Source organism: Haemaphysalis longicornis, unplaced genomic scaffold, assembly GCF_048455015.1.
Source record: "Haemaphysalis longicornis isolate Haplotype H1 unplaced genomic scaffold, Haemaphysalis longicornis Haplotype H1 scaffold_6, whole genome shotgun sequence".
In the NCBI taxonomy this organism is placed as follows: domain Eukaryota; kingdom Metazoa; phylum Arthropoda; class Arachnida; order Ixodida; family Ixodidae; genus Haemaphysalis; species Haemaphysalis longicornis.
Window position 1 is genome coordinate 102,081,002 of NW_027526407.1, and position 14,004 is coordinate 102,095,005.

Here is a 14,004-nt window from a genome sequence, read left to right on the forward strand (position 1 = left end):
TGTAAGAAACCCTGTGCAAACATTTGTCGATTTTGGTGTGAAACACTGAGAAGCCAAGTGTTTACGCAAGAAGCCCGCCACAGCACTTGGTTTCCACTTGAATGCTTTTTATAAAACAGGAACATTGTAGAACTGTTAAAGGTTAGAGTATGAGAAACAACTACAGACTCAAAATCACCAATTAGTCAGCAGGTGCAAACCAGACTTTTACCGTAAATTGCATTGTTGAAAGAAACTGTTATCGCCTATATCTGCCCGTTTTAAATGCTTTTTTTCGCTCTTGCTAATATTAAATTTATTTCTCCCTTTCTAGCTTGATGTTAAACCTACAAAAGAAGCGCGATTGGCATTACATTAGGTAAAACATTAAAACAAAGACGGCAATAGGCAAAAATGTTTGCAAAAGAAAACTAAAGCACGCTTTAAACTAGAGGTAACACACAAAAACTGAGTAGATGAATCCTTTTTTGTGAGCTGCCTGTCTGAAATACTGTGTAATATAATACGTTGTGATGTCCCCATTGCAAAGGTGAACGTGGTGTGTAATGCTATACAGAACATAAGTTCGGCTACGCTTGTAATTTTTGTTGTCAGTCGCACGGTTTGCGTCCAGTGGGTATTTTAACTATTACTGCAAACCTAAACGAGGCGTAACTTTGATGCAAACCTCACCCTTATTGACGAGTGAAAATCTCCGGCGAATTTTCGCTTTGTGCTGACGACTTTGGCTGGAGGCGAGGCTTCCCTGTAAAGTAAAAATTCACTGAAGGTCGTGCTACTTTGACAGGGTTGAGAATACTTCATTGGCTGTGTACTATTGAATAGGCTAACAAAAAAAGTTACATAATGTTACTTCGTGGACCAAGCTAATCAAACGCCAAGAAAAATTTCTGTCCGGATGCTGATACTGGGGATCCATAACTCCTTGTAACGCAGAAAAGAACGAGGGCAGAAAAATGTCACGGGCACAGCTGCTTGTGCCCGTTACTCCTATTTGTGATCGTCCGTCCTTTGCGCTACACGTAGATATGGGCCTCCAAATACAGTTCTCTTAAAGGAACTAAGCGAAATGTGTGAACTTCATACTCCAAGTAAGGCAAAAAAAACTTATGACACATGTCTTTAGCTGACATTTCAACCGCCACCAAACCAAAGAACGCCACAACGGCTTTCATGCTTTCCCTTGCAGGGGACCACGACCAGTCGGCGTACACCAGTTTGTTAGCCTCGAATGACCGGTCAATGCTCACGCACTGACCCTTTAGTAGATAATGCAGGCATTCATCAAGGTTGCTGGATTTTCACAGCCTCACTGTTTAATTCTTGATTTTTTGCTGGGCACAAACAATATAAATGTAATAAGCTTAGTATGGAACAGGTCATTCTCCCCAACGTCTGGTATACATGTTTTATGGTGAGGGACAGATTTTGCGGATGTTATGTAAGTTCAAAGGTGAGGACAATGCACATCTTTTACGACTTTCAGAACAGGACGGCCAACGTAAAAGAGCGGAAACATTCACTCAGATCGTTCAGAAGCAGCTTAATATTGTCCGTGGTACTGTTTGTGGCGCCCACGTTTTTCGCCCCGCCCTTCCGGCTGTAAAGGTAAATATACGGTCTCAAAAACACTGTCATTATTCCAGTGCGTTCGCTTGTAACATACATGTTGTTTCATACACACGTAAGCCGCCATTCTGCTTTTTTTTGTCGCGCTGTACTAAAGTACGAGATGTCCTCAACGACACAGTTTAAGATCAACAAACACTGAGGACATCATGATTAAAGTGTGGTGCTATTCCATTTTGATTACCCTTGTTTAGCACCACTCTCAGAAAACCTTAATCATGGCAGCTCCCTGAAAGCAACAAATTTGGTTTTTTATTGTACTTCGAATCGCTCTATAGTATGACCGAAACGATGGGTCCACCCGGTTTTTAATGCAATCAGTAATAAAAATTCAAACGGTTCGTACCCTATGACACCTGTATCCTAAATTACAAACAGGTTAGAGTCCCTGAAACTTGTAAGGACGTCATCACAGCCCCACATTAAGCAGCAGTGGAAGTTAGAGTATGATTTTGTATTCGCTGTGTTTATAGGCGCACGGTGAAGATATCGGCTTCACGTATAAATAGAAGATGTGAAATCGTTTGAAAATATTTCAAAACATTGTGGTGGCGGAGATATGCTTGGGCGTTTGGTCCAAAATAAATATTTTTGCCAAAACGTTTAACGCAGTTTGCATGGTATTTTTGTGAGAGAATATTTGTCTGCCTTCTACTTAGAAAAAAGAGTGCTTTTTATTTAAAAAACCGTTTTTACTCTGTGTTTACACGCACAAGTACTCAACAAAATGTGTTCAGGTAGGACAACTAAAGAGACACCTAATGACGGTCTTGAAGGAATTTCGTGAATTGTTAGAGCGAATATATTTCCTTGGATTTGAATATCGATGTCCTCGCTTGACTCGACAATGTGGGTGTCATATTTGCAGAAACAACACATATCCGCATTAACTTGATGTTTTACCAAGCACTTTTATCCCAATCGCTTGAAACTTTGAAGGGTGCAAAGTAATTACAAGTACGCTGACAGCATCTTTAGCCTAGAAAATACCCTGAACGATTTAACAGCACTGCAATAGCGCTCATTCGTACAAAAAAGGAAGCTGCTGTGCGCCCTTATGTTGTAGGGAATAAAGTTTTACGGTGTTAAAAGAACAATCCCGGAGTGAGGATCGATTACGGAAATGAATATTCTTGTGAGCTGCATTAGTGTAACGCCAGTGTGAAAAATATTATGCGTGAACACCGAAGCTAAACTCGGGCCATGAAGTGGACTGTAATGTAAGGCACTAATAATTTTGACCTCCCAAGGAACCTGAAAATGAGGAGAAAATTTTACACTGGAACGTTTTTCCTTTTTTCCTCCATGTGAAAGCCGGAAACCACTTTCGCATTAAGCCCACAACAGCAGATCAACACCGTGTAACCACGGTGGCTTATTATTGGGTCTGCAATTTTTGTAACATATCTCTTTCACCGGTCTGCAAAAGCATAGTATTCACGGTGGGAAGAAATGAAGCCGTTATTTCTTGCGTGTTCCTAGTGGGCTCTGTTTGGGAAACGGCGTTTTTGAAAAAGTTGGTGATTGTGTAGCGTAGTATTTGATTTGCTTATTATACGTTTCTTTTTCGTGTGCTTTCATATTTAAGATTGCCGAACTAGCCTAACGGGAATCCACCTCATGTAAACGTTTGACTTACAGCATAGGCTGGACTAAAACATATTTTGAAAAAATTAACGCAGTTCTGTCTTCTCAAAATTGCGGCAACATCTAAATATTATGAGTACCAATGGTTCGAAATGTCGAAAAGGGCAGTCGTCAGAAAAGTTTTAACTACACACTATACTATAACAAATTCTAGAAATATTGTACACGATGTGCAAAAGATGCAATTAAAATTCGGCTAGGTGGTCATGACGGTAATGCAGAAAAACTATTTTCCTCTTGGAGAAAAAAACAAACCAATATCGTTTCAACGCAAAAATTTAAATCTGAATGTTTCAAGCACGTGTTTTCTGAAGTCGAGAAAACAGGTCGCCCCGAAAAGCTAAAAGTTGCGCGAGTAGAGGCGCTTGAGCCAGGAAACAAGCGCCAGGAAAGGCCTGGAACCAACAAGCATCAGGCCATGCTCGCGCTCTTTGAGGTAAACAACAGTGCTGCTGAGAACTGAAACTGTACTCTAGGAAAGGGCGGCGAAGCGCACTGAAAAAAAAGAAACAGTTGAAAAACTTTTGTTAAAAGTTCTGTAATAATTGGTAGAACAGGAATGTGCTATACATGAAACAGGGCAATGAACATACAGGAACAGCTCTCAAATACTTCCGGATAGAAGTTGTTTCAATTCATGGGAAAAATAGTCTGCAGAGTATTAGAATAGTACACCTGAGCTTTTTCTTGTCTTTGTGCAACGAAAGTGCCATAGCGAAACTTCACTATAAGCACTACCTTCTTAAAGCATGCTTAATGGTTATTAAGTAGCAACGTGGGTAATAAATTAATAAACATTGTCGGGTGGCGTGATGCAACTTATATTTGGGCGTCACAAATTTAATGGTTTAAGATGATGGCCCACAAAATCTTGTTAGTAGTTTTAGCACACGCGCATCAAACAAAGCATAAATTTATATATTTCTCTTTTTAGTGACTGCGTGCGCTCTACTGCAGAGCATCGCCTCAGGGTGACTTCTGATGTGAGCTGTCTGTCGTACTTATAGTGTGTTCGTAATACTTTCTTGGCCTCGGACAATTTGTTTCTATTTTCCAGGCGCCTGCTTTGCACCTCTCCGCCCTTTGCGCTGGAAAGAACAAATTTTTCTCCTTACGTCCAGCACCCAAGCCACTTGAAATTTTTTTTTTGAAACCAGTATCATGATCAAGACACTAGTAGTGTGATAAGATGTAGAACACCCACGAATTACCGCGATGACCGTGAACAGTGCCCTAGGCGTCCCAACCAAAACGTTTGTGTGAAACCACAAAAGGAAAATTGTCATGAACAGAAAAATAGCACCATATGACGCCACAACCTCAAGAAGGCTCTTTCAAATGTTTTGATATCTCAAGTGCAAATTGCAGTGATAACTTCTGTTATCACTGCAATTGATAACAGCCTACGGTTAACGGCCTACGCTGCTGCCGTTTACCGAGCTCTAGGGACTTGCCGCGAGGAGCCGCCAGGCCGTCTTTTATCGCTCGCCTCAACTTCTTACGTGCAAATCCCGTCCCGAAAAATACAGATGGCCTTAACATACACCCAATCGTTGTCCGCAGGTGTTATCCCAGCCGAGAAGTCGGCCGCCTTCATCACCACTGTCCTAACAAAGGACTCAGCGAGCGAGGTTCCCTATTGACGCAAAACGCCTCGATTAGCCATAGCTTCAATCGACAAAACCTTCTTAAGACTAGCCGAGGCCCAGTGCACGGTACCGTTCTATGTCATCCTATATGCACGGATTACCTAGCAGCCACACGCACTACCATTCCACCCACTGTATACTAAAGAGCTCATAAAAGAAGGAGCCGCAATGAAGGTGGAGCTCTTCTATGCCGAAATAAGGACACTCCTCCACACACTTACGCACACACCAAGGGTCAGGTTCTCTGACATATCTTTATTTCAGCACCTCTTTGAACCGAACACGTGACTCTCATATTGGACGGATACTTCATGCCGTATATTAAACACCGCTGACAACAACCCCAATGCGCAACATTCGTCGTACAACATTCGAGCGTAACAGAAACTGAAATACCACACCCGACTCATAACAATCAATCAATGGCAGCTATGTACGTTCTATGATAACATGAGTGAGAGAAAAGAAGTCGAAATGTACAAAGAGCCCGGATCCAGGACCCAATTTTAGCCTTCAGATTTCGGGGTACACCCAGTATTCATTGTTTTTGTAGGTCATGTTGCATATTCGCAGAGCTTCCGGACAATCTGTGTATTACCTTCTGGCGGTAAAGACAACCACAGCTCACATGAAGGGCTGAAACCTCTCCAGACGAAAATCATTCGTGTTGGAGTTAACATACGTTACAAATACATTGGTCTCAACATCAGGACATCAGGAGGTGAGCCTACTTCTTCACTCCGATCGTGCACCATGAGCCACACAACGTACCCTGCAGGATTCCTTAAAATTCACTACTGATCTCCAACTGTAAAATAACCAATACCTTATTCGGCTGAAAGCTGGGCAGCAATTTATTTCTCAGACGAATTAGTATTGCTCACAAGTAACCAGTCCATGTTGTCAAAGCTCGAAGTACTTTGTAAGGTACGTCAACAGCCGCATGTCCCTGTCCCCGTTCAAGTCTCATGATCACCGTCGAACACCAAGGCGCTATATTTCCCGCCGACGATTGCATGCACAACACCTCAGCTAGCTCCTCTACGGCGGTTTGTACGCATCAATACACGCTGTACGCTTCAAGAGAAGGGAATCGCTAGTTCATTTCCAAATTTCACTGAACAGTACAAATAAAAAAACAAGATAAATGAAGCTTTTATATGAGCTAACGGGACTGGTTTTTTTTTCGACTTTGAAGTTTCGGCCGACCTTTCTCGGAAACATTATCTATCACCATAGTATACCCGAGCTACCTAGTACACGCGCCACCACAAATTTAAGCAGGAGTGTGAAGCTATCCGTTTCGCAGTACCGACATGCTCCTCAACTCCACCATGCACGCCCCAAACGCCGCCTTTGTTCTTAATATGTTCATTGGGAAAAAAGCCAAACGTCAAGGTTTCGGCGTTAATTACGACGGCTGTACAAATTCCAAATAAGGCTTGTGCCAGCTTCCGAAAATGAGCGCTTCCTTTAAGACATCGGTCATGCAAACTATTTATGCGCGGTAGACTTGAAACCCGGTTAATGGGGAGTGAAACCGTACGAGGGAGATTGCGAGCAGACTTCTTTTCTATTACTGAACAGCTAAAGCCGGCGTAAAAAGATACACCTGCTTTGGTTACTTTGGCGATGTTGTAGTCGTTCAGTTTGTTTTTGAAGGCATGCGAAGTTCGTAACCTATTTTATTTATTTATTTATTTATTTATTTATTTATTTATTTATTTATTTATTTATTTATTTATTTATTTATTTATTTATTTATTTATTTATTTATTTATTTATTTATTTATTTATTTATTTATTTATTTATTTATTTACACAAGTTTCACAACATGCTACAGAGATCAACCAGCAGGCACCAAATGCAACTATCCAGTAAAGGATCCACAGCGGGCACACCTCCGGGCCTACTACAGTGGATTTGCCGCTCTCTTCGACAAGGTGCGGCTGACCTCAATGAGCTCTTCCGCAGTGTCGGTAGACTCCTCGCAGTACTGCTGCAAGAAACTCGGGGAGATACACCTGATATTTCCGGACACAAATTCCAACCTACCATTGAACATCAAGTGCCCAAAACTCAACAACAATCAAACAAGGTGGAGGCACACGCGGCCGTGTTTCTGCGCCAGGATATTCCCCACGCGCAAATTGATACTGCTCAATACTACAGTAGCTTCCAAGAGATTGTGGCTGTACATTTTTCATTGGGAGAAAGACTATGCTCATTGCATCGTATTACGCGCGTCCTGAGCCTAGCTGCTGCCGCGACGGGTCTCAAGAGGGCAATGTTGGGTACCAGTGGATACTCGATATGAGAAAACAGTATTCAGAGGACCACTTCCTTGTGGCGGGAGATTTCAATGCACACCATCCAGACTGCTAGCCCAGCGGACGCACGTGGCAACAAACTTCAGAAGACTATGGAAGCAGCCCGCCTTACACTCATCAATGACTTGTAATAACCTACGAGGCGTGGACTTCACGCGACGCAGCGCGATACCACCATAGAAATCATTTGGGCAGACCATGGCCTCATTAAAGAGTGCACTGCGGAGCAGATCCTATGAGCTCCGACCACTACCCGATATGGCTGCAGTTAAACGCCTGAAGCCTCCGTCAGCCCGGGCGTACTACAGAAGCAGTCGATTCGGATGCCTTTCGTGCTTCTATGGTTGAATATAAAAGCAATCTTTCCATCACGGAAAAGATGAAGCGTGCACTTCAAGACTCCACTCGCGCAATCCAAGTGAGTGAAGACATGCCGGTACCGGACAAACACCTTGTCCATCTCTGGAATACAAGGGAACCAATATGCATTCAGTACTTGAACAACGCAAGGCTCTTTAAAGACCTTATCAGGGTACGAAAAAAGGCGGCTGAGGCTCGCCAGTACGCCAAACGACTAGACTAGTTGAAGCAAGCTATGGCACACATTTCATACCCTGACGGGGAAAGCCAAGGCCGCGCATACGTGCCGCGATACGAGCCAAAATATTATTAAAACCAAACCGGGTTAGCTGTAAGTGGGCTAAGCGGTATTCGTATTTTGTTGGTGTAGTTATTTTATTACCAACTTCGAAATACGAGGCCCATGTCCTAGCCAATGTAATTGAATGAAGCAGCCAGGCGTTCCGCTATTCCGTTGACTTTTGCTAGCAAATCAAATCTTTTCTAAATGATTTCATGGCAATTATTCGCATTAGCATTTGCGTAACAGGATAACGAAAAATCTGGGAATGTTGTTGGTGACGGCGCGCATTATGAGGTATAAGCAGATTGTTTTCTAGCGTGGGCTACACTGGCCGAGGTTGAGCCGTTTCGCGTTGCTTCTGGAGAGCCCTGCTGCGCATGGGCGAGGAGCAGTGGCGTACCACGGCGCACAGAGCGTTACTCGCTTCCCGGCGTCTCTCACACACACCACGCACCCTGCGTTTTCGCCGACCGCTGTTCCGCACTTGGCGGCCCGGTACACTCGATGATCATGCGAAGGGTGGCCTGGTGCGGAACCGACGGCTCGTGCATTGCAGCAACAACGGCGTGCGCCTGTGGAACCAGCTTAGCTCTGGGGCGATTAGTGACGCTGCGGCGGAGCCGCTTGATAAATAGACACGTTCTCATAATGCGTATACCGTGTGTGCGTGTCATTAAAGCCGCAGCATCATAAGCTAATCCTAGACAACCAGGAAAGCTAACAATAACTAGCTGAACTTCAGCTAACGCTACGTATATCCTGGCATAACCGAAATCAGCCACTGCTGATTTTTTATATTTCTCCGCGCGGTAACAAAGTACAGGGATGTGCTTGACGTTGCCTTTTAAAAACAGTACAAAAACGTTTATTACACAGAAAATAAAAAAATATATACAGCAGAAGTTTTAACATGAAGAAATACAGTGAGAGGGTTAGGCATTTCTAAGCCGCATTAAAGCAGCCAATAACTGTTGGACATCTTGTTTTGCACACATACAAGTATATTCAGATAATTTGAAGTCATACATTTCCAAAAGAAAAGCTCGATTGATTTTAGGATTTAATGCCCCGACGCAACCCACGCGATGAGGCGCGCCGTAGTGGAGGGCTGCGGATTAATTTTGACCACCTAGGGATCTTTAACCTGCGCCGAAATTTCGTACACACGGGCGTATTTGATTTTCGCCTTCATCAGAAAAGCGTCCGCCGCTGGCGGGAATTGAACGCGCGTACTCGTGGGTTTCAATTCCAAAAGAAAAGCTTAATTAATTTTGTGAAGCCTCCAGAGCCGTGCATAATAATACTCTAACATGCAGTTGGTGTTCCCAGGCAGACCATAATGATGTCAACAAGAAAGCGATGCCATTAAAAATAACAAATCTTCATTTATTTGATATGTAAAGAAACCACGGTAATTCAACGGCATGGCGCACACCTTCAGCTGACGTGTTAAAAGAAGGCATGGCTAAATGCTTGAATACAACCTTTATTTTCATTTTCCTAATGAAAAGGCGGCGGTCAATATGTTCCTATATGCATAAATAAAGTTTCGGTCAATACAGTTCTTTAGAAGGTTGCACACTCAACATAAAAAACACAGAATTTTTACGCTCTCATTTTAGCTTCAGGTGTCTTGGCTACTAGTGTATTTTAAAGTGTATTCGTCTCGTTGAAATTCATTGCTCCTCTATTCACTTCATGGAATTTTGAATGGTGGATTCATTGTTGAGGAATTTATTAGTCATGTGAACTCTACTACATGAATTTTGAGCAAATGTTTTGCGGTCGTCCAACAAGATGCCCAACCAACAGCCCCGAACACATTCCAGTCGGAAGTTTTTACTTTCAGCAAGAGATTTTCCGCTAAAAAGAGTGTGGAGTGCTGGTCACTTTCGTGATAATCGATCTAGGCCTGTATGACACTCCCACTATTTTGCATTGTCAGCGTTTAAACTTGTGTTTGCAGCTGTAGCGGAAATGTTTGACATTTCTTATTCTGTCAGGCTAGGGCAAAAACTGTCACGTGTGGCTGTGTTTTGTGGTTCTAGAAATTTCCTCAGTCTACTACTTTGAACCCGTTCTTAACCGGGTTGTTTGCGCACTTTCCGGCCCTTCCTGTCCGGTAAGTCAGTAAACAACCAGACCGGAACGGCCGGACCTTTTACCCACTTCTGAGAAAAAAGTGACGCAAATCGCAAAATTTAACTATGCACACCCCAGCCGGGAGTACATCGATATGAGACCGCCAACGTTTTTAAGATATGGGCAAACACCGACAGCTTAAAATACCAAAGAATACCTTGGAAAACAGTTTGGTGGGTTACCATCAGCATCCAAATTATGTACTTTTTAAGGCACAGACCTGTTCACCCATATTTGGCCCATCTTCTCTGTTGAAAATCTAATATATACTCTGCCCCTGAAGTTTCTTATTTTAGCCTACCACCAAACTGATGTGTTCGCGTCTTTGGTTGGTTCTTTCATGGGAAAGTACCTTTTCCAGATTGTTCAACTTTTGTTAGCTCATACGATTGTCAACTACTTCGATGTGCCTAACTTGATTTCTTCGTCTCCATTTCTCGGACTATCCCAGTTAACGTGCACGTTTAAGGTGAAAACCACAGAAGAAAAGTAACATAATAATTGGGTTTTCTTCAAACCCCGCTTTCCCCTCCGTTGCCGCCGATATCACTGGAAGCATTGCTCAGCTATGTCAATGAACTCCATGATGTTCTCTTGCTGCAAAAAAAGAAAACAATAACGGTATTTTTTTGTACCAAATCATTCCTTATTTATCACTGCTTCATTTTTTATTGTTCGTGCTCGCCTTCTACTAGGAAATAACTTTTATTTGAACACTGTAGCATTGTTACACGCATTTTTTTGCGGACTGACCTCTATTTTAACATTAGTCCTAAATATTCCTTGTGCCGCAAAATAGCCCGGCATGAGCAGTCACTTAAAACAGCAATGACCAATGTTACCCTCCCGTAATGCCAACACAGCGTTGCAAGCGAAAAACTTTCTTCTCTTATTTAAGAAAGAACCGGGCTTTTGGTCTATGCATAAATCCAGCCTTCCAAAGCCCTGAACAGTTCCCGAGAAAGCTAAGCAAGCTTAAATTTTGTGCACCGTAGTTTGGAACATAAAAGTGTGGAGGACGGATTTATTTTTGTTTTATTTTTGTACTTCAGTACCAGTGTTCAACACACTCTTTTCACGGTATGAGTGCATTTTTATAACTTATCTTTTCATCAGTTCCTCGTTGGTCATTCACAAATAAATGTTTTTCCTTGAAGTGCTTTTTTTCTGTGCGACATGAATAACAAGCCTATGTGCTGATACGGCATTATTATTAGTCTTAACAGGGCCATTTCGAGCAAACGGCATAAGTAACTCGTTGAAAAATAAACACCTGAAGAAAAGTTTCTGTAATCGTCCTGCCTAAGTGTAAAAAGTCTAACCTGCTCAACAACTAAATACTACACGCAACCAGATTTGTAATTCAGATTTGTTAAGACAATACAGGCGCTTTCCGGTACTACTCGGAGGAAAGACCAGTCTTGCAAGCCGCATGTCCCTCTTAAACCACTGAACGTTGCTTCAGTTGTACAAATAATGTTCTTTTACAAAAATTGCAGGTGTTCATGATCAACACTAGAAATCTTTGGCGTGTTGCATACCAATTATTCTTTTTAAGAGAGGTCCAATTGTTTTACCTCATTTGCTTCTGATAAACCATGAAGGGGGTTTACACGATCGCGCGTGTCTCACGATTTTGCAGAAGCAACAATTGTCAGCCAGTTTTTTTTTTTCGCTTTATTCTTCCATGCGTTGGACTGTTAATGTAAACGCCAGTCTTAACCAATCTGAAGTAGATAGGGCGATGATGTTGACCTTGTGGCCTATGTGAACAGGCAAAAATGACTAAGTACATTTAAATTCTCCATCTCTAGTCAATGGTCTACCAAACAAAGACCAACAGAATAATACAAGGAGTATCCGATAATAGTTAACCTTGTATTCCTCCCGGTGGCAGTAGTGAGGCTCTTTGAAGCGCAGCATTCTGATTTTGTTTGGGAAAGAAGTTTTTGAGTAGCAAAGCGTTTTTTTGCTAGTACATTTCAGTAGCCTCGCAAAGGAAAGAGCAGTGTTTTTAGATTGTGGCGTTGGTGCATCACACTGAGAAACGCATAAAATTGCAAAATTCTTTTTTTCTAAATGCGGGGTTCCAAAAATTTCTTGGCCTAAATTACCGACGGAGCAATGTTTTTTGCTTTTTCAAGGGCAAGAGAACTGCGAACGCTTTATGTGCACGTGCTTTCTATTTTGTGCTTTCAAAAAACATGTAATACCGAATACTTCATGAGGACAGTTACTTGCGTACCCTAACCACCCCGTTTCAGAGAGCTGCCAAGGTTAAGGTTACCTTTTTGGATAATAGCACGGGTGGTTTTGTCACGCGCCCAAAATAAACTGCACGTGAACATCAGTCTACCACGAAGCAACGTATGACGCTTCACTTCATTCTTCTTTTCACGACCTCCTTACCGTGGCTTCTACAAATTTTGATTTTTTAACCCATGTTTTATGTTGGTTGATAACAACTTACCCCGATGTTACATAGCAGTTTTTGAGCCTGTAACACAGAATAAACGTTAGATTAAATATAAAAAAAGTGTCCGATATAGTCTGAGTTCACGTGAATACTGGAAGCAAGAACTCAACAAAACATTATCCTACAAATAGCTTGAAATGTAAACCCTACCCCAAATTACACCACCGGGTAGATTGCTGGGACGTTCTATTTGCAAAACGAATAATTCTTCAGTTTGTTGTAGGGCGCTCTAGGCTTGCCATTTAAAACTCTATTAACTGTTGCCACCCAAAATTGTACCCTTGCCTTTTATCACTATCACACTTTTTCAGAACTGTATCTATTTCGGCTGCATTTAGGTGTTCTCCCCTTGCTTAGTAAGACATTAAACCATCGTATTTTCTTTACTTTTGTGTTAGAATAATGCTAGTTTAATTAATTCTCTTTGTTTTGCTCTGCTAAACCCGGTCCGCCGTTTGTATTTACGTGGATTTTGAAGTGTTAGTTACCTTCTTATACTTCACAAATAATATGTTGAAACATTGACTGTTTGTACCTGCCCACGTTTATTTAGCTGTGTACGGGCCGTTAGCCTTTGGAATATTCCTTTCTTACCCTTTTCTCAACAAGCATTCTAAAAGCTTTCCTTTGAGTTATTATAAATAAACTCGCTTCATGGTTCATTTTCTGTTTCTGTAATTTAAATACGATGCTTGGGTAACCCAACACACAAGCATTGATCCAATAAAGGCAAAGTACCCAACAAAGCACTAAAACAACTACATTCAAGAAAATAAAATTCCAAGCTATCAAACAAGCAAGCCTTTATTTCTTGACAGGGCATTACCGACGTTTATTCAGTCTGTGTTCCCAATCTTCTAAATTTTCTACCCGCCACGCGTTCCATATTTTCGAAACGGATTGTTAGTTTGGCCCTACATAAATATTCCGGTGGCATTTTGTATCATTGTTTTGGAAAGCACGAGTACACAGGGACAAGAAAAAACAAAAAAAGACTGCACAAAACTCTCCGCCCTCTACGCTTGTTCTGTTACCCTTTCTACATTGCGCGCATTTCTTTTAACAGATATCATTAAACGAAGCAAGCAGCAATTATTGGAATGGGAAGTTTGCATAACATGTGATCGAAACAAAACGATGTAGTTTTGTCAACAAATCATCGCTTCCCCATCTGCTTCCTTGCACTAGAAGTGATTGTAATTTTTAAAGAAATCATTAGGTCCTGCGGCTCAGCTGGATGTTTCATTGTACAAAAATAAGTGACAAACTTCGGAACTTCAGTGGCCACCCTACGCATACTGCGAAAATTTTAAAATGCGCTCATAAAACAAACGTACCGCAACTTCATTTTCGCATAGCTTGGACACCAGGCAGGTGCTGTCGTCGCACTCAGCCGATTGTTGTGCCTGTTGAAGGCCTTTTTTAAGCTGCAAATGAGAAGATTACAACGTGCATGTTGGCGGAGTACAAATAACTTGTTTTCCAAA